This window comes from Symphalangus syndactylus, chromosome 5 (assembly GCF_028878055.3).
Source record: "Symphalangus syndactylus isolate Jambi chromosome 5, NHGRI_mSymSyn1-v2.1_pri, whole genome shotgun sequence".
NCBI lineage: Eukaryota > Metazoa > Chordata > Mammalia > Primates > Hylobatidae > Symphalangus > Symphalangus syndactylus.
The window spans coordinates 25726825-25747019 of record NC_072427.2 but is presented as its reverse complement, the minus strand read 5'-3'; the positions used below and the strand labels follow the sequence as shown (position 1 = coordinate 25747019).

General features: G+C 39.0%; 1 protein-coding gene across 12 annotated transcripts in view; it reads left to right on the top strand.

Annotated features, from left to right (window-relative positions):
* ZFAND6 (zinc finger AN1-type containing 6) overlaps positions 1-20195 on the top strand; it is a 77375-nt gene that overhangs the window by 23603 nt on the left and 33577 nt on the right. For 5 of the 12 annotated variants that reach the window (XM_055277495.2, XM_063638641.1, XM_063638642.1 and 2 more), the window contains exon 2: positions 13241-13403. The exons of the other annotated variants lie outside the window; for them this stretch is intronic. The gene's annotated coding sequence lies outside the window, so the exon portion shown is untranslated. The remainder of the gene's footprint in view (positions 1-13240; positions 13404-20195) is intronic. 12 annotated transcript variants of the gene reach the window in all.

Here is a 20195-nt window from a genome sequence, read left to right as displayed (position 1 = left end):
CATGTGTCTTTATAGCAGCATGATTTATAGTCCTTTGGGTATATACCCAGTAATGGGATGGCTGGGTCAAATGGTATTTCTAGTTCCAGATCCTTGAGGAATCGCCACACTGACTTCCACAATGGTTGAACTAGTTTACAGTCCCACCAACAGTGTAAAAGTGTTCCTATTTCTCCACATCCTCTCCAGCACCTGTTGTTTCCTGACTTTTTAATGATGGCCATTCTAACTGGTGTGAGATGGTATCTCATTGTGGTTTTGATTTGCATTTCTCTGATGGCCAGTGATGATGAGCATTTTTTCATGTGTTTTTTGGCTGCATAAATGTCTTCTTTTGAGAAGTGTCTGTTCATGTCCTCTGCCCACTTTTTGATGGGGTTGTTTGTTTTGTTCTTGTAAATTTGTTTGAGTTCATTGTAGATTCTGGATATTAGCCCTTTGTCAGATGAGTAGGTTGCAAAAATTTTCTCCCATTCTGTAGATTGCCTGTTCATGCTGAAACTGGATCCCTTCCTTACACGTTATACAAAAATTAATTGAAGATGGATTAATGACTTAAATGTTAGACCTAAAACCATTAAAACCCCACAAGAAAACCTAGGCAATACCATTCAGGACATAGGCGTGGGCAAGGACTTCATGTCTAAAACACCAAAAGCAATGGCAACAAAAGCCAGAATTGACAAATGGGATCTAATTAAACTAAAGAGCTTCTGTTTTTTTTTTTTTTTTTTTTTTTTACTGGCAGAGCCAATGAGACATCTAAGTGAATTTCTACTAGGCAGTTAGCAAAAACAGAACCCTGGAGAAAGGTCTGAGAAAGAGTCATCTTTGGGAGAGATTTGCTCAGAACTCCTATTTAGAACTTTGAAACCTGAGCTAATGTATATAAAAAGATAAATAGCAGGTGATGGGATTTTGAAATAGCATTCTAGGAGCCATGTATCTTCAGGCAACCTGGTTTTCAAATATTTTTTATTGGCCTTCTAAATTTTTGGAATGTTTTAGAAATATTAACTTTTTGACATCCTTTTTTTTTTTTTTTTTTTTTTTTTGAGACGGAGTCTTGCTCTGTCGCCCAGGCTGGAGTGCAGTGGCACAATCTCGGCTCACTGCAAGCTCCGCCTCCCGGGTTCACGCCATTCTCCTGCCTCAGCCTCTCCGAGTAGCTGGGACTACAGGCGCCCGCCACCACGCCTGGCTAATTTTTTTGTATTTTTAGTAGAGACGGGGTTTCACCATGGTCTCGATCTCCTTACCTCGTGATCCGCCTGCCTCGGCCTCCCAAAGTGCTGGGATTACAAGCGTGAGCCACCGTGCCCGGCCGTGACATCCTTAAAACACAGAGTCACACATTTGGAAGTAGCACAAAAATTTGAACTGTCTCTTTGCCGCAACCCACTAGAGGTTTATGTTTTTCTACTAAAATATTCTATCTTGTTGGATCACACATCCTAGGTTTTGATTTAGAAGTTATGGTCACCATAGGTGTTACTCGACTTGGCCACTAGAAGGAAGAGAAGTTGCCAAAGGAAATACTTGCACAGAAATATTTCATTAGTATCATATTGTCTGTTTAGTCGTTAAGGGGTGTGTGTGTGTGTGTGTGTGCACCGCGCACGCGCGCACATATGTAGTTTCTCACTCTGTTAGGTGATTTTCTATCAGAATGGGGTGAGAAGGAGGAGGATGTACGTGAAAATCTAGTGGTGGTGTTGAGAAGACAGAGTACCACAAAAATCTCTGGATCTGGATGCCTAATGGATGATTTGTATGTGATTGAACTCCAAGCCATATTTCATTCTTCTAATCATTTTGGTGGTTTTCTCAGAATAATCAAATGCTCTTTTGAAAGAAAAGGTTACCAGGACCTTTTGTTCATTTGCTTTCGCAGAGTTCCATTTCGATAAAATGGTTAATTTTTATCATGTTATAAAAACTAAAGAGTGAATTATTTTAGAGAAAAGTAACACTGAAGATTGCCAGTTTGCCATCGATATCCTTGATTTGCTCTTCATCATCTCTAATAACAAACAGATACAAATTTTTAATATATTTACTATTAAAAAAACCTTTTTTTAAGAGACAGGGTCTTGCTCTTGTCACCCCAGCTGGAGTGCAGTGGCACAATCATAGCTCACTGTAACCTCAAACTGCAGGACTGAAACAGTGCTCTTGCCTCAGCCTCTTGAGTAGCTAGCACTACAGGCACGCACCACCATGCCTGGCTAATTTTAAAATTTTTTGTAGAGGCGGAATCTTGCTGTATTGCCCAGGCTGGTCTTGAACTCCTGACCTCAAGTGATCCTCTCTCCTCAGCCTTCCAAAGTGCTGAGATTACAAACATGAGCCTCCACACCTGTCTAATACATATATTTTATATCTCACTTTGACTGTTAATGTTAATAGCTGATAACATTCTTGAATGTAAACATTTGCTCCCTGATAATGAAGAAATGCTTTGTTTCTGAGTAGAGATGATGTTTTTGTATTTAGTTTTCTCCACATGTAGCTGTCCCACTTGCAACGTATAGTATTTATCTGCAAATTGACTATTTGTTAACTGGAATGAATTACCAAAGAAGATTTATAGAAAAAATTTGGTTTGTTGGTGGTTGGGGAAAAAAAAATCAACTGGCCAGCACGGTGGCTTACACCTGTAATCCCAGCACTTCAGGGATCAAGGTGGGCGGATCCCTTGATCCCAGGAGTTCGAGACCAGCCTGGGCAACATGGCAAAACCCTGTCTCTACCAAAAAAAAAAAAAAAGGATTGCTTGAGGCTGGGAGGCGGAGGTTGCAGTGAGCCAAGATTGTGCCACTGCACTCTAGTCCAGGCAACAGAGTGAGACTCTGTCTCAAAAAACAAAACAACTGTGTATTCTCATTAAACAGTATAATAAACTGAATGTGCTATTTAAAACATACCAGTTATTCATTGTTAACATGTTTTATTAGAGGGGTACTAACATTTTAATTTATTCAAAGTTCTAAGTGGTAAGAGGGGGGGAAAGATTCTTGTCTCATCATTCAGGCTGAATTTGTGTCTTACATTTTGTATCCCTCAAGGCTGTGCACGTAATCAGTGGTGAGTGAATGGGTTCATTGACAGTGTTACCCTGGAGTATTTTACCTTGGCAACATTGACACACTACAATACCAATAGAATTTTTAAAAATTGTTTAAATTGGAAGGCTACTCTTAAAAAATAGCTATTATTTAGAGCATTTTAATTTTGTGGTAAACAGGCAGAAGTGTTTTAAATGAATTATATTAAAATACTTTTATATTTAGCTCTCTGAAGAAGTCTTTTGGTCTCAAAATACCCAATTTACTGTAAGTTAATACTTAGGTTTTATGTTTACATATTGGCTACTACAATTTTTTTTATTTTTTTTTATTTTTTTATTTTTTTGAGACAGAGTCTCGCTCTCTCGCCCAGGCTGGAATGCAGTGGCACGATCTCAGCTCACTGCAACCTCTGCCTCCTCAGTTCAAGCAGTTCTCCTGCCTCAGCCTCCCAAGTAGCTGGGATTACAGGTGTGCGCTACCATGCCCAGCTAATTTTTTTTTTTTTTTTTTGTATTTTTAGTAGAGTCGGGGTTTCACCATGCTGACCAGGCTGGTTTCGAACTCCTGACCTCGTGATCCGCCTGCCTTGGCCTCCCAAAGTGCTGGGATTACAGGTGTGAGCCACCACGCCCGGGCAGGACTTTTTTTTTTTTTTTTAAATGTGAAAGTTTTTATCTAGAAATTGGAACTCTTTAGGAACTTGAATTATTTTGTAATATAAATGTAATAGATGAGCAAGAAAGTTGTATCTGAGGTGTGGGGAGGGAGGTTGCTTTCTCTATATTCTTTCAAATAATTGGAAAACATTAAGAAGTGATTCTGCTTGAAGAAATAAGCTATGCTGCCTTTATTTGAGAAATATCTTTTGTTGAAATGCAATAAATTACTTAATGGCGGTTACACTTTAAAATCTAAGATTAGCAAAAAATGTTTAGTAAAATTATAAGCTTTATTGTAAAATAATGACATTAAAAAGGCAGTCCAAGTTGGTCTTGTTTAAGGTACTAAATCGTTTTCAAGGTATTGAAATGTTGTAAAAGTGGATATAGAGGTAAAGGAGGGAAAAATGTGTTAATTTGCTTACAGCTAAATGAGGAGAATTAGGCCGGGTGTGGTGGCTCACACCTGTAATCCCAGCATTTTGGGAGGCGGTGGCGGGCGAATCACTTGAGATTGGGAGTTTGAGACCAGCCTGGCCAACATGGAGAAAACCCATCTCTACAAAAAATACAAAAATTAACCAGGCGTGGTGGCGGGTACCTGTAATCCCAGCCACTCAGTAGGCTGAGGTACGAGAATCGCTTGAACCTGGGGGGCGGAGATTGCGACGAGCCGAGATTGTGTAACTGTACTCCAGCCTGGACGACAGAGCAAGACTCCCTCTAAAAAAAAATTATAAATAAATAAGGAGGATTAGAAAGATTATTATTATTATTTTTTGAGACCAAGTCTCGCTCTGTCGCCCAGGCTGCAGTGCAGTGGCGCGATCTTGGCTCACTGCAACGTCCGCCTCCCGGGTTCAAGCGATTCTCCTGCCTCAGCCTCCTGAGTGGCTGGGATTACAGGCATGTGCCACAACACTCAGCTAATTTTGTATTTTTAGTAGAGATAGGGTTTCACCATGTTGGTCAGGCTGGTCTCGAACTCCTGACCTCATGATCCGCCTGCCTCATCCTCCCAAAGTGCTGGGATTACAGGCATGAGCCACTGCGCCCGGCCTAGAAAGTTATTTTAAGACATTAAAAAAAAAAAAATACTTAGTGGAAAACTGATTCTTGGTGAAACGGAACTCACTAGTTTTGTGGCTTCTCTTGGTGTAACTGAAATTTGTAATACTTATCTTTTACTAATTTAACTGAATAGTACTTTAAGTCAAAATGACTGTTTCCACTCCTTTGTCCTATTTTGTCTTTTAAAATTAGCTTTATTATGTTTACACAATGAAATATACTAATTTTTGGTGTGCAGTTTTAGTTATGATTTATGTAGTTGTTTAACCACCACCACCGCCACAGTCATGACGGTAGAATATTTCCATCACCCTGGAAAGTTTCCTTGTGTACTTTTGAAGTCAATCCCATCTCCCTACCCTGTGGTCCCTGGATCTGCTTTCTGTTATAGTTGCGTTTTAATTACTTTTTAAGAGATGGGGGCCTCACTGTGTTGCTCAGGCCGGACTCAACTCTTGAGCTCAGGGGATCCTTCCTCTGTGCCATCATACCTACTCGGTTTATAGTTGCATTTTTTTAACTTTTCCTGTGAACAGAATCGTCATTATGTAGTCTTTTTTCTTTCAGTTAGCATGATAATTTGGAGATTCACACACATTGTGTTATCAGTAGTTCATTACTTTTAATTGCAGAATAGTATTTCATTTTATGGATATATCATACTTTGTTTATCCATTTACCATTAGATTGATAATTTGGATTGTTTCCGTTTCTTGGCTGTTAAAATAAGGTTACTATGAACATTTCAGTACAAGCAGTACGAGTCTTTGTGTGGACATGTGTATAAATACCTAGGGGTGGAAACTTTTTTTTTGTTTTGTTTTGTTTGTTTGTTTGTTTGTTTTTTGAGACGGAGTCTCACTCTGTCGCCCAGGCTGTAGTGTAGTGGTGCGATCTTGGCTCACTGCAAGCTCCGCCTCCCGGGTTCACGCCGTTCTCCTGCTTCAGCCTCCCGAGTAGCTGAAACTACAGGCGCCTGCCACCATGCCTGGCCAATTTTTTGTATTTTTTTTTTTTATTAGAGACAGGGTTTCACCGTGTTAGCCAGGATGGCCTCGATCTCCTGACCTCGTGATCCGCCCGCCTTGGTCTCCCAAAGTGTTGGGATTACAGGCGTGAGCCACCCCGTCCGGTCCAAATCTTTTAAATTAGTGGAGTGTGGTGGTATGCACCTGTAGTGTACCCAGCTACTCAATAGGCTGAGGTTGGAGGCTTCAGTGAGCTGTGGTCATTCCACTGCACTGCAGTCTGAGCAAGAGTATGGCCCTGTCTCAAAAAATGACAACAAATACACTGCTTCGTTTTGGTAGAGAAGATAGGAAAATTTATGTGAAACCAGAAGGCTTTTATTTCAGGGAAAGAATTGAATTGCCAGCTATTATTCTCTTCTATTATTATTTCCTAATCACCTCTGCCAAAAAGCTACTACCTTTTCTTTAAACCTCCCCTAAGAAGGTATTCCTTATTTAAAACTCTTATTTACAACAATATGCTAGATTTTGAATGGGTTAGTTGAATCTTGTCCATGTCACAACACTTCTGTCCCCCATTCCCTAGTATTTTTCTAACTTATACTTGGATTTATTGTTTGGAGCCTTTTTTCATTTCTTTCCATACCACCTTCTTTCTTTTCAAGGTTTGGGACTTAATGTAATTTAAGTTAAGGGGAATCTGTAGAGGAAGCTACAAATCAAGGTTTATGATTTGTAATGTCATATTAGGGATTTGCTAGAAATTCAGCTGCATGACCATGTTGATTTGACTAATGAGTTAATGAAAGCCTTTGAATCGAGCTATAATTGCAGACTTATATGCATATGTTATAATCTTCTTAGAAGTGTAGGTGTAAGAGTTAGTTTGGAAGATGATGGATACTTGAAAACTTGCTCCCTACACTCCCAGATATATTATGTTTGTATATACACACGTGTGCATTGATACCTCTTTTATTTCCTAAGTTAGTGATTTTAGGTTTAAATTGGCTTACATTTTAGGTTTGAATTGGTTAAGTTTCATTCACAGTGTGTGTTATTCTGATCCTTTTATTACAACATTATTTACCTGCACCATTCGGAGAATTGGAGTTTAAATTGAGATATGTGGGGAAAAAAATTTGGAGGGCTAATAGAGAGATCTGGCAGAGGTAGAGGAGTTGATAACCTGGTACCTGAGAAAATGGGAGAGAAGGCAGGGATTGGGATTGAGATAAAATGGTTTTGCTTGTTTTGTAGCTTGGCATTCAACAAGAACTTACTAAAATGCTTACTTTAAACAAGGCAGTGTTGGTGCTCTGGAGTTAGAAAGATTAACCTGATAAAGAGACTGTCTGAAAGAAGGCCACAGCTTAGAGACTGTCCGAAAGAAGGCCACAGCTTAGCAACAGGGCCCAAGGCCTGGAATTAGCTAAACTACCAGTAAATACTGTGCTGGCTGGGCAGGCTGAGCGCAGTGGCTCACGCTTGTAATCCTAGCACTTTAGGAGGCCGAGGTGGGTGGATCATGGATCATGGGGTCAGGAGTTCAAGACTAGCCTAACCAACATGGTGAAACCCCATCTCTACTAAAAATACAAATATTAGCCTTGCGTGGTGGTGCACGTCTGTAATCCCAGCTACTCAGGAGGCTGAGGCAGGAGAATCGTTTGAACCCAGGAGGCGGAGGTTGCAGTGAGCCAAGATCGCGCCATTGCACTCCAGTCTGGGCGACAGAGCGAGACTCCGTCTCAAAGAAAAAAACAGTTGTGCCATAGGTTGCTGATACCTGATGTAGGAGTATCTAGATTAGTATAGGAAGCTAAAATAATTCATTTCATTCTTCCCAGAGTTGGAAGGGTTTGGAAGGCTGTTGGAATTAGGTGATGTGAATTAGGTGATGTGTTCTGACGCTCCACTCCTTTCCAATGTGAATTGTTTGTGAGAATTTCCTGGTAGAGAGACTGCTGTTTTGGGCCGCTCAACAAGTTAAAAAAAAAAAAAAAAAAATATCGTCACAAGATGCAGTCAAAGCTGTGCTCTTAACAGTTCTTAACATTTCTTGCAGTCTTACGTTTTATAGTAGGTGAGGTGGACAACAGTGGAAGATAAAATGTTTGGAAGAAAAACCTGTCTAATCATTGGAGAAGAACTCAAAATAATGTGGTGATGTGTAGCCATCATTATTTCTTCTTGCATGTTTTCTTTAATCATTCATATTCTGCTTGTTTTCTTTTTCCTTCCCTCTTTCTGTTCATTTTTTTTTTTTTTTTGCCACTGAAATGTTTGTGTATTAACCATTTGTATGTTAGTCTCAGTAATTAACATTCTGGACTCTTTTGCCAGGTGCTCTGTAGTGAATATGTAGTGTACTTTGCCAGCTTTTAATTGGCATTAGAGTTTTGTTTAGAGTGAGAGGTTTTTAAAAATACTTTCCATATATATTATTGATCACTCTCGATTTGGTTCTGTTTTGCTACCTGGTATAATCAGAAAATAACTTAATTTGGGCTGGCCACGGTGGCTCACGCCTGTAATCCTACCACTTTGGGAGGCTGAAGCGGGTGGATCACCTGAGTTCAGGAGTTCGAGACCAGCCTGACCAACATGGTGAAACTCCATCTCTACTAAAAATACAGAATTAGCCGGGCGTGGTGGCACATGCCTGTAATCCCAGCTACTCGGGAGACTGAGGCAGGAGAATCGCTTGAACCCAGAAGGCGGAGGTTGCAGTGAGCCGAGATTGCGTCATTGCACTCTAGCCTGGGCAACAAGAGAAAAACTTTGTTTCAAAATAAATAAATAAATAGTTAGATAACTTAATTTGGAGTTTTTATCAAGGAGACACACTTGCTACTGCCTTCTCAATGGAAGAATAGCAGTGCTTTATTGGAGAATTCTTGTCACTGTTCTTTAATTCCAGTGTAGTTTTGGGAAGGGTGCAGTAGAATAACAAGATTGGGAGGAGGTAGACATTCACCTGACTTAGATCTGTGAGTCATACCTTACCAGTGGAAAGGTGCATGTCACTTGGCACTTATATTTGGTATTTTAAACTGGAGCACTATTTATTATAACTCAATCATCATAAATCAGTTTAAACTGCTGTTGGATTGGATGGAGTTTGTGTGTGGAAACAAGATAGGGAATCTGGTTCTTCTAGGTATTTAGAATCCTTGGAACATCAGGTTCAAATGTTTACCAGGTTTTATTTTGCAATAATTCAAATTTATGGAAGGTTAAAATATACATGTATTTCCTATCCCAGTCCCTGGGCTGCCAACTGGACTAGGCCTGGTACTAGTCTGTGGCCTGTTAGAAACCTGGCTACACAGTAGGTGAGCGCATGGGAGCTGGCATTACCACTTGAGCTTCTCCTCCTGTCAGATCAGCAACACTGGATTCTCATGGGAGTGCGAACCCTCTTGAGAACTGCTCATGGGGGATCTAGGTTACACACTGCTTATGAGAACCTAAGGCCTGATGATCTGAGGTGGAACAGTTTCATCCTGAAATCATCCCTCCCACCCCCACCCCCCACCCCAAAAACACACACGGAAAATGTGTCTTCCACAAAACTGGTCCCTGGACCTCTTAGTAAGATTAACCCATTGTTAACATTCTGTGCTATTTACTTATTCATTCTCTGCCATATTATTTTTTTCCGAATCTTTTGGGATTAAGTTGCTTACATCATGTTCCTTCACCATGTAATATTTCAATGTATAGTTTCTAACAACAAGGACCTTCTCTTGTATAACTACGTTACAGTTATTAAATTAAGGAAATGCGCAGTTATCTAATACACAGTCCACATTCACATTTTACTAGTTTTCCCATTAATTTTTTTTTTCTTTTGTGTGTAAGATGGGGTTTTGCTCTTGTATCCCAGGCTGGAGTGCAGTGGCTCACTGCAACCTCCGCCTCCCGGGTTCAAATGATTCTCCTGCCTCAGTCTCCCGAATAGCAAGGATTACAAGCGTGCCGCCACGCCCGGCTCGTTTTTGTATTTTTAGTAGAGATGGGGTTTCGCCATGTTGGCCAGGCTGGTCTCGAGCTCCTGACCTCAGGTAATCCACCTGCCTCAGCCTTCCAGAGTGCTGGGATTACAGGCATGAGCCCAATAATCATTCTTTAATGATTTTTTTTTCCTGTCCAGAATCCAACCCATAATCATTCATTGCGTTTAGTTGCCACATCTCTTTATTCTCCTTTAATCAGGAACATTTCTTCAGCCTTTGTCTTTAATGACGTTGACATTTTTGAAGAGAGTGACAGACCATTTATTTGTAGAATCTCCCTTAATTTGGGTGTATCTAATGTGTTCTCATGATAAAATTTAGGAATGTGGTTTTGGCAGGAATGTTACACTTGTGTGCTTTTCAGTGCATCATATTAGGAGACACATGTCCACTTGTTCCCTTATCAGTGATACTTACTTAGATCTTTAGGTTAATGTGATACCTGCCAGGTTCCTCTACTTAAGTTAATATTTTTCCTTCTGTGATACATAATTTGTGGGAAGACACTATTAGACTCAATATATACCAGTCCTCATCAAACTTTCATTCACAAAGAGTTTTACCATTCTTTGGTAACTTTGTCTAAATCAAGTTATTACTATGATGGTAATAATTCAGATATTTAATTGGGTTTAGATATTTAACCGGGTTTAGGTATTTAATTGTAGGAGCTCAGTACTATAGTAGGAACCGCTTTGAGCTGTTGGATTCTTTAGCATTATAAAGTGCTTTGTGTTGAACAAGAATGTCTCCTGAGACTTCTATACACTGTTTCAAGTTCTGTACTCTATACCACATGAGATGAGCCTGCTTTTTTTGTGTCTCTCTAACTGCCCTTCAAAATGTGTTCTTTTTTGTCTTTTCGCTAGGTTACTTGCTTTAATTTCATATAGTCACTTCTTGTAAGAGATGACTTTCCTGAATTTATAACCATCCTGTTGGTTTTCTGATAACATTCATTCATCAGTATCACACTTAACATATGGTAACCGAATCTGGATACTAATTCCAGATACAGTTTGATCTATCAGTACAGTGGATCACTGTTTGCCTGTAATCTAGCTTTATGCTCAAGAACACCATGTTTTGGAGACAAATAGATTTGGCTTCAGGTCCTAGCTCTGCCACTTAACTAGCTCTGTGATCTTGAACCAGTTCCTAACATCTCCAAACCTGTTTTGTCATCTGTAAAGAGTTGGTAATAGTAGCACCTGACTTTTAAGGATGGAATGAAGATTAAGCATGCATGTAAAACTCTCAGTGGTGTCTGTTATATCGTAAACACCTATAAAATGTAAATTATTATTATACAGAAAGCATGCTTCTGTTTTGTAGCCCAAGATTGGTACAGTTTATGTTTTAGCCGTTGTACTGCAGACTCATTTAAGCCTGTGGTGAAATCAGAGTTTTAATCAGTTCTACTGAAGCAAAGTTAGACTCTTGGACAAACATTTTAACTTATTATGATAGAATACCTTTCATACAACTCTTAAGAGATTTTGAATTATTTTTAAAATATTCATATGTACAATATAAGTCGATTATAGAGAAACATTTGAGTTATTTTGAATAAACCCTAAAACATCAAGTCATCTCTTATAGCATAGCAAATGTTAAATATTTCAGCATTAATTAATAGTTTTAAAATTAGTCTATGAAATTGGAGTGTTTGGATGCTATTTCTTGTGGTGTTTTTGAATTATGTTGCTAATATAAACAGTACTTTTACTATGTTCATGACATCTTTAAGTTTTTCCTAAAATTTACTATAGAAATTTAGGCCAATATACATATTAGCCCAGTGTACATATAGGGGAAAAGTAGTTATCTGAGTATTCTAGGATGTTTTAATTGAAGTGTACATATTTTGCTTGAAGTTTACTTACAGTTGTATTAAAAAATGCAGGTGAATAGGAAATGCATTGAAACACAAAGCCTAGAATCTATCTCTGTATTGTGGCTTTCTGATGCTGTTATACATTAAAGTTTAGATATAATGTGTTAGATTTTTTTTTTTTTTTTTTTGAGACGGTGTTTCCCTCTGTTGCCCAGGCTGGAGTGCAGTGGCATGATCTCGGCACACTGCAACCTCCACCTCCCAGGTTCAAGCGATCCTCCTGCCTCAGCCCCTCTAGTAGCTGGGATTACAGGCACGCGCCACCACGCCCTGCTAATTTTTGTATTATTAGTAGAGACAGGGTTTCACCATGTTGGCCAGGCTGGTCATGAACTCCTGACCTCAGGTGATCTGCCTGCCTCGGCCTCCCAAAGTACTGGGATTATAGGCATGAGCCACTGTGTCCGGCATGTGTCAGATTTTTAAATGGCACTTTTTATCTAGCAATATAAATTTTTTTAAAAATTAAACCTTTTGGCCTGGTGCAGTGGCTCATGCCTGTAATCCCAGCACTTTGGGAAGCCAAGACAGGTGGATCACCTGAGGTCAGGAATTTGAGACCTGCCCTGCCGATATGGTGAAACTCTGTCTCTACAAAAAATACAAAAATTAGCCAGGCGAGATGGTTGGATGCCTGTAGTCCCAGCTACTCAGGTGGCTGAGGCAGGAGAATCTCTTGAACCTGGGAGGCAGAGGTTGCAGTGAGCCAAGATCGCACCATTGCACTCCAGCCTGGGCAACAAGAACAAAACTCTGTCTCAAATAAATAAATAAATAAATAAATAAATAAATAAATAAATAAAACAGATTTATTTCTGCAGTGCAGACTGTCATTATGACTGCCTGTGTAATACATATTTGCTACTGGGATGGAGAAACAAAGATTTTTATCTTGTAGTTAGTTCCTAATTTACAGACCTTCTGTATTTTTGGTATTTTGAAAGTTCAGTTTAGTAGGATAATTTTTTTTTGTGGGAACAAGGTTTTATTGTCTAGGCAAGGCTTCTAACACTTGATTAACCTGTAGCAATAATGGTACTGTGGAAATTTGAATCTGTCAAGAAATGTGCTATAAACCATAGAAAATGTCAGCAACATGGCTCCTCCTGCTGTCACAAAATAATCACATTCTCCCTAGTCCGGTGCTATGACATGTGTACTTGAGACTAAAGGCATTCCACTGACTTTTGGTAAAAGTGTTCTTTAGTTGGTAGCTGTTTGTTCAAAATAAATTAGCCAGACTTAAGGAAAACAGAAAAATACCTACTTTTGCTTACTTGGATAAAATGATAATATAAAGTAATCCTTACTCACCTAGTCTGTGGCCAGGTATAGAAAATCTATGGATTAGTTATATGCATATTGTTAATAATGTCAAATACCAATTGGAATGTTTTTATTTTTCACTTTTTCTTTAGCCACCCTTTTAACCTAGCTATAATAGTGAAAGCACTCCTTAAAATTTTAGGTGATTAAAATTTTAGGTGATTAAAATGTGGTACATAAATTTTATATGTCTCAACTCTGTTTCATGTTAAATGTGTTACAGGAATGAATCTGAAGTCTGCTGCAGTAAAACACAGAAGGCTTTAAAATGTTTTCTTGCATAAAACTCAAAACTTTTAAGTAGCTGCTTATGAGGATAGGGAAGGCAGAAAGCTAATGTCTGTCTCAAGATACAGGACAGCTGTTTGCTCATCAACCTCAACTGTGTGAGTAGAGACTTAAGCCTGTAACCCTATGTAATTGGGCATAGTAACTTAATTTTTTTTTTTTTAATTTAGAATGCTTGAAGATAGACCTAAGTCATCATGATGAGACATTTTTAGGGTGTATTTTTTCTGGTGGGTAGGATACTGAGGGTGGAGTGGGTGGTAGATTTTTATTTATATAATAATTTGTGCAATAACATAACTAATGTTATTAGTGACTACGCATCTTTTTTCAGAATTATTACAAGCATTGGAATCTGCATTACTAATTTATTATTGTGAAGCAAAAGATTGTAATTCTTTAGATTGCTGTTTATTTTGCAGTTGATTTCAGCCGTTTAAAGTTAATATTTTGACCACACAACCATAAAAAAATTACTTGGGATTATGATGTTTGATATTAATATAGAAAATTGCTTCTGGAAATACTAATTTAAATTATAATAATTTTAAAAGCTAATATTTTAAAAAATAACTTTATTTAATCAAAGAGTATATCAAAACACAAGCACCCTTGTTCCCTAAATGCAGTTGAAAGTTTTTTAAATTTGCCAATTTTATTTTTTAAAGTACTTTGAATAATAGAAATGCCCATGGAAGAAAAAAATTCTCCTTTTCCTTCCTTTAAGGTGTTAAAGTTAACACCTTAAGAATCTATGGTGGGGTGGTGTCTGTTTTTTTTCTACCCTCCTCCTCCCACTTTTTCTTTATGGATTTAGGAGTGAGACTCTTAATTGGATGTTTTTTCTCTCTCTTTAGAAGAATACATTGTTTGTACAGTTGGAGTGATTAAAATATACAGCATTGTATTGAGCAAAATGATGAGCATGTAGACAGAGACTTACAAAATCTTGTTAACTGTTCACTGAGGCATGGAGTAGAAGGAATGTTACGCAGTGTATGCACTAAAATGAAATTACTTTCTCTTTCATAACACAAGTGTGTTGACTGAAGGAAAATCAAAATGGGCTGTCTTTAGAATCAGTGAATGAGAAAACATTTAGAAAACGTGAAGAATACACATTGAATATGGATATCCTTTTTTTTTTTTTTGATACGGAGTCTCACTCTGTCGCCCAGGCTGGAGGCAGTGGCATAATTTCTGCTCACTGCATCCTCCACTTACCAAGTTCAAGTAATTCTCCTGTCTCAGCCTCCTGAGCAGCTGGGACTACAGGCGTGTGCCACCATGCCCGGCTAATTTTTGTACTTTACAAAGAGGTGGGGTTTCACCATGTTGGCCAGTCTGGTCTCAAACTCCTGACCTCCAGTGATCTGCCTGCCTTGGCCTCCCAAACTGCTGAGATGACCAGTGTGAGCCACCTTGCGCAGCCGAATATGGATATTCATAATGAAAGTGGTCAAAGGATACGTGGCAGAAATGGAGAGATACATTTTGCTGCATTCAAAACTAGTGAAAAACCCAAAGGTTTCACTTTGCCCCATTATTTTCTTTTCTATATTGGTCAGTAGATATATAGCACTGTGTAAATCTCCAGAGGTTATCTAGTTCCTAATCTTTCAGTATTACTAGAGAAGAAATATTTATAATCTTGTTTAATGATGACAAGCCTCACTTTAATGCAGTTTTAGGGTCTGTAATACGAAATCTAATTCTTAATTTACAGCCATTTGGCATTTCCCTTGAAAAGCCAAGTTTAATTTGGTGGTGCTATTCTGTGAACAGTACTTCAACACCCTTCCCTCCTCTTTTTTAATTAGTGTTAAAAATAAGGAAAATTCAAGGTGAGAGGAGCCTTTGGAACATACTAATGAAACTTTGATTTTTAAAATGAGATTAAGAGAGAACACATAATAGGGAAGAGAGTTGTTTTATCACTGTAGAGGGTTTGGGGGAAATTGTATGATAGTAAATTGGTCCCACATTTCTTTTTATCTCTGATTCTCTGTGTTCTGTTCTATATTACTCTTCTCTCAAGGGGGTAAAGTTAGAAGCTAATTAACTTTACTGGGATAGAAAGTACATGTAGGAATATGTGAGCACCATAACTCGTCTACTTTATTCCCTCTTCCTTGCTCTACCCTTTACCTTACCACAATAGTGTAGGCTTCTCATTGATCCTGTACCCAATTCTATCATTTGGTTTTGCTTAGATTTGTAAATGTATTTGAGCTTCTTTTACTGTTATATAATGCAGTATATCAAAATGAAGTTTTTGGGCTATATAAGGCCATGTAACATGGTCATGTACACAGGCTATAGAGTCTGGCTGCCTGAGTTCAGATCCTAGCAGTCCCTTCTAACATCTCTGTGATACTGAGCAAATTACTTAAACCTTCCTGGGCCTCAGTTGTGTAATCTGTAAAATAGATACAGTTATAATTTGCTACCTGGTGGGATATTGTGAGGTTGAGTGAATCATCAATGCTTGCAAATTATTATCATTATTAAACCTGTTCTTTGAGAGGAGGAATACTAGGTAGCATATTATAAATGCTCAAAATAATAGATTTTAAGGCTTTAGGATTAAGAATTTGAGCATTACAAAGTAGGATATTTTCAATTAACGTATCATAAGAAACATCTCCAGAAGGGCAGAATAGAAACCTTTACTCCCGGCTGGGCGTGGTGGCTCACGCCTGTAATCCCAGCACTTTGGGAGGCCAAGGCGGGTGGATCATAAGGTCAAGGAGTTCAAGACCAGCCTGGCCAACATAATGAAACCTCCATCTCTACTAAAGATACAAAAAATTAGCCAGGCATGGTGGCTGGCACCTGTCATCAAAGCTACTTGGGAGGCTGAGGCAGGAGAATCACTTGAACCCGGGAGGCAGAGGTTGCATGTGCCATTGCACTCCAGCCTGGGCGACAAGGCAAGACTCCGTCTCAAAGAAAAAAAAGAAAAAATCTTTACTCCCCTGCCTTCTTGTCTCAATCTGCTGTATGCATTAGCCCCATTTCACATTCTCAGTAGGTACATGTGACTGATGGCTACTGTGTTGGACAACACTGTTCTAGATAGTTGGTTTTACTAGGTAATGTATTTGCATTAAACATGACATTTATTGATTACACAATTCTCTTTGTCTGGAATATGAAAGATTGGTTCTTGCATCAGATATAACTCCACCAAGAAAGAGAAGAGGAAGCTAAAAATATTTCTTCAAGAATCTTGGTGAAGGTTAGGTGTATTCTCTCTGGGTTTTATGTAAAGTGATTCTTTTTTTTTTTTTTTTTTTGAAATGGAGTCTTGCTGTGTGGCCCAGGCTGGAGTGCAGTGGTGTGATCTCCGGCTCGCTGCAAGCTCTGCCTCCTGGGTTCACGCCCTTCTGCCTCAGCCTCCCGGGTAGCTGGGACTACAGCTACGCCCGCCACCACGCCCAGCTAATTTTTTGTATTTTTTAGTAGACACGGGGTTTTACCATGTTAGCCAGGATGGTCTTGATCTCCTGACCTCGTGATCCGCCTGTTTCGGCCTCCCAAAGTGCTGGGATTATAAGCATGAGCCACCACACCCGGCCATAAAGTGATTTTTAAACAATTTATAATATTTATTATAGTGTAATTATTTTTATTTTTCATTTTTATTTTTGAGATGGAGTTTCACTCTTGTTGCCGAGGCTGGAGTGCAGTGGCACAATTCTCCTGCCTCACCCTCCCAAGTAGCTGGGATTACAGGCATGTGCCACCACACCCAACTAATTTTGCACTTTTAGTAGAGACAAAGTTTTACCATGTTGGTCAGGCTGGTCTCAAACTCCTGACCTCAAGTGATCCACCCACCTCGGCCTCCCAAAGCGCTAAGATTACAGGTGTGAGCTCTCACCCCCAGCCTTGCAGTTATTTTTGAGTAAAGGTATTGACAGTTGAGTCAAGCAGTGTTGCAAGTATTGAAGTCTGTCAGTGACTGCTTCTCAGATTAAAGTGAGCCATCTGTTTATATGCGATATGGAGATGAAAACTAATTTTTACATTTAAATGCTAGTAGATTTCTTATCTAGACGCACCTTTGAAGACTAGCAATGTTATGGGTGGCACATTAATTTAGCGTCTTTCAGGAAGGACTAGGTTTCAGTTAGTGGTTTTATTGTGAGATAAATTTATCTGTTTGAGATGATTCCACTAAAGGTTAAAAGTAGTCTAGATTTCAGCACTGATAATCACTTTTACTTTGTGATTAGAAATAGTGTAGGTGTTAGGGGAGATACCAAAGGATAGGAACAAGGTATTAATGTTAATGTTCTAAAAGAAATCACTGTTTACTGGATTCTAATCAGGGACCAGAACACATGGAAATAGAAATCCATTCTAACTAAGGAAAGAAAAAAGGATTATTTTAAAAATCTTTGGAAAATCATATGTAATTGAATTGTAAGTATGTAGCCTTGGTACTTTTTATGTGTGTGCTTTTCTGTCTCCTCCCCACCTCCATCCATGACTTTAGATAGGTTCATTGGGTCAGTGTTCATCCAGGTCTAATTAGCTTGTCTGGAGGGTTTATCCCATGGTACTAAAAGGGCAGCAAGAGCTGATTTATAGGTATACAGATTGTCTTAGAAGGGAATGTTAGTAGGGAGGCAGTGAATGGCATGTGTAACTTCAGTTTCTTTAACTGATTACAAAGGAACGTGTGTGAGAATGTTACCTCCCTTATACAGATTTGGTGAGGCCTAAGTCAGATAATGTATATAAAGTGCTTAGCCCAGGGCCTAGTACATAATAGTGAGTAGACATTTTGAGTGAGCACTTACTCTAATACATACCTAATTATATAGTTTTTCTGACCTGATTTTTTTAATTTAGGGAAAAAATTTGGAGAATTTAGTAGGATTAATTGGTGACTTGTGGATATTCACTCAGAGCATCTCAATTCAAAGTGGGGTAGCTGCCTGACTGAAATTTAACTCTTATAACTAGCAGCCTAGATCTGCTCTAAAGTGTTCATGGTGTAGTATATCAGCCCTACCTCAGATTGGCTTACTGTTGAGCATTGTTAAATTTGCTCTTAATCAAGAACTTAAAGTGTCCAAATTTTTTAGCCATTTGAACCCCTTTATTTAATTGAAATCTTTTGCAGAAACCAGGTATGTGAAAACACCAAAAATGAACTATTCTATTTGAAGCAGAAATTTGTAACCCATTCGGCCTTCTCAATCTGCTTTCTCTCTACCCTTTTCCTCTGCCTCAGCAACAAAAGCACACACTTAGGAGAAATAAACTTTATGAAGGATTGCCTGAATGATAAGTTCATTATTATTATTGTTTTTTTAAGAAGCAAGAGTCTTGCTGTGTCGCCTTTGCAGGGGTGCAGTGGTGTGATCTCAGCTCACTGCAGCCTCAATTTCCTAGGCTCAGATGGTACTCGTACCATAGCCTCCTGAGTAGCTGGGACCACAGGTGTGCACCACCACACCCAGATAATTTTCTTATTCTCTGTGGAGACAGGGATCTCAGTATGTTGTCCAGGCTGGTCTTGAACTCCTGGTCTCAAGCAATCCTCTCACCTTGGCCTCTGAGAATGTTGAGATTACACACGTGAGCCACCACCCCTGGGTGGATTTTATTTTTAATTCTGGCTCCATGAAGACTGGCTGTTAACTGAAGGTGGCCATGAGGCTACTGATTTATATCATAACTAAAAACCCAGAGGCTGGGTGGGTGGCTCACGCCTTGTAATCCCAGCACTTTGGGAGGCTGAGGCGAGTGGATCATTTGAGGTCAGGAGTTCAAGACCAGCCTGGCCAATATGGTGAAACCCCGTCTCTTCTAAAAATACAAAAATTAGCCAGGTATGGTGGTGCACACCTGTAATCCCAGCTACTTGGGAGACTGAGGCAGGAGAATCACTTGATCCTGGGAGGTAGAGGTTGCAGTGAGCTGAGATCGCGCCACTGCACTCCAGCCTGGGAGACAGAGTGAGACCCTGTCTCAAATCAGTCAGTCCATCCATCCATCCATCCATCCATCCATGCCAGAAACTTAGATTTTACTTTTCAGATACTATTGACCATATCATGTTGTGTTTTACTTGTAAACTATAGATGAAATCCTCTTACGTTATCTGGGGTAATATTTCATTGTACTTTTCTTGAGTCACTCATTTAGTTTTTCTTAAGTAGTCATATTCTTCTTTGCATTAGCTCCTTTAAAGAATAGAGTCGAATGGCTTCCAATTAGCAAATAGGCCTTTATGGGCATACATTTTATTTATTGACAGTATTTCTAACTTATTTTTTTAACCATTTTTCCTTGGATTGACTATTTTTGCTTACATTTGATATCATACAGCATGCATTTTTAAAGTCACCTTGAATTCTTTTCAGAGCAATTTAAAGTATATAAAAAACAGTATTTAGTGAACAGCACTAAGATCATTTCCTACTATCCTATAGCCTAGGCACACAGAAGTCTCCCCTGGTAGACCACGTACTTGCTTTTATCCCTCCTTTACAGTTATAAATATTGAGCGTAAGCACATAGTAAATTTTTGTTGCCAGTTATCCAGAGTAATTGATACATCATTTTATAAACTTTTGAGAGGAGGATATTGGAAACCATTCCATCACACTTTTAATAAAAAACCAGTATCATCTCAGGTGGAAGTGAGGCCTACTCACAGATCTCGTAACAGTTGATTACTGTCTTTGTGGCAAGGAGAACTTTTATGAACCTGCCCTTTGTGAACTATGGGTAAATAAGAAGTCTTGGATTTATAACTGCAGCTACTATTAAATACCTGACAGTTTGCACCTCTCTCTCTCTCTCTCTCTCTCTCTCATGATGAACTGCAGATATGTGACTTAAATAAACCACCCAATTCTGAACTGAGC